A 6,205-nucleotide genomic window follows, 5' to 3' on the forward strand; every position below is an offset into this window, starting at 1 on the left:
CAATGCGAGTACAGATTGCAAAACAGGTTGTATTAAAACTGATTTAAACAGGAGTTTTTAGATATTATAATAATCATGCTCATTCCTCAATTATTTGTACAAGTTCTAGAAATACTTTTCTCCAGTTTTGTTATTAGATTAGCTACCCCGATACCTTTTTCATTCTCAATGTAATACCGCAATGACGCATACTTCTTTCTACATGTTGTCTATTTGTACTTAATACTATTGTTGTGTCTTGCTTGTTTTGTGAATAAATGTATTTTCTTCTCTTTCTTTCTTTCTTCTTTTCTAATACTAAATTTAATAAGCCATTATATTCCGAGTATCATCCACAAACGAAACCAAATGTATCATTTTTACGATACCACCCAAAATGCATCACAGTAAATTGGTGTTAATAACATTTCCCGTAACAGTAATCTTGTTCGTCCCTGGAACCGAGATCAAAGCGTCGCCGTGAAAGGAACTCTTAAACATCAGGAACTTTGTTTTCATTGCAACAAAGATGCTCCTTTTGTAGAGATAATGCTTGTTAAGTTTATTAGCATTAAGGGCGTGTCATATTTGACTGATATTTATACTTAGATCAAAGAGCGCTAACGTTTTTGGACTAGTCTATTTTTTCACAGTTTAGTTAGGTATAGTTAATCGAAAATCATTCAAAATAAATGATTTTAAAATGGTTCCTCATTGTTATTTAATTTAAATACAATCTAAGGAATTTATCACATAAAAACATATCATTTTACTTTAAAAACTGACTTACGGTCCAATTTGTACCTACTAAGAGGATAAAGAGGGTCATTATTGGAGCGTTTTTTTTTTCATTTGATTTACGTGAGCACATTTTTGTTGACATGGTAGAAAATTTTGTTACAGTTTCCAGGTAATAACTACAGGACATCTAAAAAATACAGCCCATTCATAAAAAAATGATAACACGAAAATTTACGTTTTTTACGTGGTTAGAAAACCGACTACGAAGCTCGAGGTCTCGGGTTAGATTCCCGGCCGGTGCAGATATTTGTATGAATAATACGAATGTTTGATCTCGGGTTTTGGATGTTTAATGTGTATTTAAGTATATATTTATCTATATAAGTATATTTCAGTTGCCTAGTATCCATAGTACAAGCTTCGCTTAGTTTGGTACTAGGTCAATTGGTGTCAAGTGGCCCATGATACTATTTGATATATAATTATTATTAAATCGAGGTAGTTAAAACGCTCAAGACACAAACCAAGAGAAGAAAATATCAGTTTTTGTTACGTAAGGCACTTTAAGTTTACCATTAATACTAAATTTATAATTTTGTTCATAAATTTGATATCCACCTTAACACGTGTAGCTTTATGGTTAGACCTTGAAGGTACTTCCAATCAAATTCGTTATTAAAACTCAACTCGAGCCGACCTCTTCATTCCGCCTTGCTGTACAAATGGTAGATAATGAATGTTCCATTAATTGTATGGTACAATGCCGCACAAAAGCGCTAGTGGGTAAATAGGCCGCGGCGCCTACAGCGCGGGTACTGGTGAGAACGCAAGTGGTAAAAAAATATTGAATTTGATAGTTTCATTTAATTTTTACATGCACCTGATATTCTTGCTTAAAGACTGTCTGTCTGCCTGTTCATTTGCTACAGCACCTAAAACTAAAGTTAAAAAAATATAGCCATTTTTGTAACAGCACAAATGTAACCATTTTAACCTGACTCACTAATAATATAAATACGCAATTTGTATGTAAGTGGGCGGGTGTGTTCTTTATACTTACACGCTTAAACGGCTTGACGAGTTTTAATGTTTGTTATGTATGTATGTGACTATAAATTATTAATGTAAAATCCCTAATTCACAACCGCTATTCTAGAACATGGCATATTGCACAGGAGCTCGTCACATAACGTTAATACCTAAATAATTATTTATTTCAAACGTTTTTCCAGCCATGTTGTGTTGTGTGCCATCTCGAAAGTCCGAGATGTGGTAGAAGAGATTGAGAGACATAAGTGGAGATGGTCAGGGCATGTTATCAGGATGTACAAACGTTGCGTAAGACGAACACTCGAGTGGAGACCACGCGCACATTCGCAGTAGAGGAAGACCACCAATGAGATGGAAGGATGATTTCTGATGCCAGGTGGATCATTCAGTTGGCAATGGATCGTCAGGCGTAGAGAAACTGAGAGGAGATCTGTATCCAAAGACAGGCAAATTAAAGGCTGCCATGATGATAATAAATCGATAGTAAAGGATAAAGGATAGGTATAAGGATAAGGATCGCCTCTCAAGCAGAGGGTCGTGGGTTCAAACCCCGGCTCGCACCTCTGAGTTTTTCGAAATTCATGTGCGGAATTACATTTGAAATTTACCACGAGCTTTGCGGTGAAGGAAAACATCGTGAGGAACCTGCACAAACCTGCGAAGTAATTCAATGGAGCGTGTGAAGTTCCCAATCCACACTGGGCCCGCGTGGGAACTACGGCCCAAGCCCTCTTGTTCTGAGAGGAGGCCTGTGCCCAGCAGTGGGACGTATATAGGCTGGGATGATGGTGATGATGAAAGGATAAACTGGAGAAAGGCCAGCAGCGAACTATCTGGTATAACTGCGGTCGCCGACCCGCCTGCCAAGCGTGGTAGCTAAGGCGTTTTCCCCCCAAAGGTACAAGATAAGAAATGATAGCCCAATCAACAAAAAGTTGGAATACCCCCGACTTTGTCACTTCAAAGTTTAATATCCTCAAAAACAGCTAAAAGGCCCTTTAGTCCGGCAACGCACCCGCAGTCCTAATAATGCTGGAGGTATCCATGGGCGGCGGTGATCACTTACCATCAGGTGACCCACATGCTCGTTTTCCAGCTTTATAAAAAAAAACGATTTTGATAAGACATACTTAAAAACGATCACTAAACCTGCTTTCAAATAAAATAAACCGCTTTCAAATCGGTCCACCCGTTTAAGAGCTACACGGTGCCAATAGACAGAAACACAGATACACAGACACACATAGCGGTCAACTTATAAAACTCCTCTTTCTGTGTTGGAGCTTAAAAAATGAACCCACAAAATCAGCCCAGACCACTAGTCCCCGGTTGCGGAAAGCACAAGACCGGGAGAGCCTTGGGGGAGGCCTATGTCCAGCAGTGCACGTCTTTCGGCTGACATGATGATGATGTTGATAATGAGTAAAATTACAATTACCCAAATTAATGAAGACCAAGATGTAATTTAACTGCCAGATCCGATTGTTCCGAGCCGAAACGTAGGAAGACCACCAGCTAGATGGGCGGATGATATCCGTAAGACAGCAGGACCAACCTGGACCACACACATACACACACACACACACACACACACACATCACGGCTGTATTCCCAAATGGGGTAGGCAGAGCACACGAAACGTTACCACTTCGGAGCCACTTTTAGCAACCTTTATAACCACCAACCAGGGTTCAGGGTGTTTAACTTGGACCAGACTTGCCACATCTAGGTCAACATGGAAATCCATGGAAGAGGCATATGCCCAGTAGTGGACAAATATATGCTGAAAAGAAGAAGAGAAGAAGATCCGATTGTTTATGCGAGCGAAGTCCCGGGACTGGCACTGATGGAACACAACCACAATCATAATATAATTATTGTGATAATATTGGATATTAAATGCCCTAAAATATCTAACACTTGTCCCCTCACCTATACCTTCAAGTGTGCTCGATACCCCATAAATCACAGCGCAATGATAGCGGTGAAAAATGGCGGAGGTAATTGAAACATCGCGTGCGCCTTTGATTCGGGCTTTGAGTGACGCCACCGCCTGTCCGAGACATTAACAAGTCATTAACAAATTAAAGTACGGTCACGCTTCGCCGAGGAAAATATTTTCTTGGTTCACTGAGAATGAATCTGTCTGACCTTATCGGTTACGGCGATTGATTCAACTCCTAACGCTTTATTGTCTAAACACACTTACTCGTAGAATTACTTATACAAGTTTTTATACTACAATACAATACAATACAAAGACTCTTTATTGTACACCAGACATAGTAAGCGATACAGAAAACACTACTACTATATTATAATACATATATTTCTATTTCTATTTCTATCACACGTTTATATTTCTATCACATGGTACAAGGCGAGGGTGGAAAGAGATGCTGAATGACACACGTCACTGCTTTAGACAATATGGTCATTGATTATTAAAACGGTATTTGACTATAAATTAATACTTCACAATGTCTGTTATTGGATAGAGAAACAATTTTTAAGCTACCTTTATCTACATATAAAAAGCAATAAAGGTTTGAAATTCAAGATTAGACAGAGAAAGACATAGTGATACATGAGTCGCACGCAAGCGCCATACTTGCTGCATAGAAAAAAACGTTTGAGGAAGAGACAGGTATAAAGATTTTACGAAAAAACATTTTAAATCAATTTTCAACCGATTTAAGTTTTATCTTCGCTAAACACTGTTTGTATAATCTATATTTTCATAATAATATATCAGTCATGGCAAATTCAGGAGTTGTCAAATACCTTATTGTCTGATGCGGTGGCGCTAGGTCACGTACCCTATCTCTTTCTATCTTCACCCCTAGACCGTTTGTCATAAAGCAGTGGTGAACGCGATGGCGATTTTAAAAGCGTTTATACCTGCTGAGCTGGCAACGTTGCATTTTTGTTAGTTTTTCTCGATTATTCCAATTTATTGGAGTAGACACATTAACTTATATATTAAGAAGTGTTCTATCAGAAAACATTTTTAATTTTCATTAAATTTTTATGGAATAATCGAGGAAAAGTAAAAAAATTGCAACGTTGCCAGCTCAGCAGGTATAACCGCTCTTAAGAATGTTACCCAGTCATCATCATCATCCCAGCCTATATACGTCCCATTGCTGGGCACAGGCCTCCTCTCAGAACAAAAGGGCTTGGGCCATAGTTCCCACGCGGGCCCAGTGCGGATTGGGAACTTCGCACTCACCATTGAATCGCTTCGCAGGTTTGTACAGGTTTCCTCACGATGTTTTCCTTCACCGCAAAGCTCGTGGTAAATTTCAAATGTAATTCCGCACATGAATTTCGAAAAACTCAAGAGGTGCGAGCCAGGGTTCGAACCCACGACCCTCTGCTTGAGAGGCGATAGGTCGAACCACTAGGCCACCACGGCTTCTACCCAGTACTCGGATCATAATGGCACTGATGCGCCTTAAAGCGCTATAAACGCTGCGTTTGACGCACATCAATTATAGCATGAGCTAATCTAATTACCAAACGGTGTCTTGCGCGGTGAGCGCAGTGGGAAGACAAAACGTATGTGCGTCAAACGCAGCGTTTACCGTACAAAACGAGCGCTTTACTTATACTAAAATAAGATAAATAAAGATTATTATTACTTATACTACGTCACGTTTGGTGTAAGTATCGTTTGTATTTGTTTAACTTTTAGTAAAGAAATAAAAAAAAAAAAGAAATAGATCTTTGTTCAGCAGTGGACGTTTTTTGGTTGATGATGATGGACGTAGCTGTGATGACTGTTTGGTTTGCCTTAAATGCCTGAAATCAAAAAAATATTAATTTGCAGTGTTACTCACAAATATTAAACAAATTCTTAAAACAAAATAAAGTTAGCCATAACTATAGTTGAAAAGCAGGTGCCAGCCGAACAAGTTTTAGAGTCCAAACAAACAGAACTACGTGAAACGCGGCGGCCTATTATTGTTTGAATAACATAACCCGCACCCGGCGTTGCCTGAACCAACAAATAGCAGCTTTAAAAAATACACCATTTCGAATTGCTCCACAATCTAGAACAAAACGTTGTGATACTAACAAAAAACTATAACTGGGCTAGTTTTATTTTAAAAACAATTTGAACTGTAGTAAAAGACTGAAGAATAATTCCCCGTCTGAATCGAAAATCAAGCACACCGAATGGTAAAAAAAAACACCATGTAAATTTTTCAAATTAAATGTAAAACGATCTTTATTTATTTATTTATTCCTCTTAATGGCGGCCATAAGGCTTGGGCCAATGTCAGTTAAATTAAAGATAAATATATTCTTCTTATGCATGTTGTACGGTGATTGTAGTTTTTGCAACTTGATAGCAAAATTCCAGAAACCACACGGAGACCACTTGCGCATTAAAAAATGTCAGACACGAGAGCAATATAGAATTTTGTGA

This window comes from Choristoneura fumiferana, chromosome 21 (genome assembly GCF_025370935.1).
Source record: "Choristoneura fumiferana chromosome 21, NRCan_CFum_1, whole genome shotgun sequence".
Lineage (NCBI taxonomy): Eukaryota > Metazoa > Arthropoda > Insecta > Lepidoptera > Tortricidae > Choristoneura > Choristoneura fumiferana.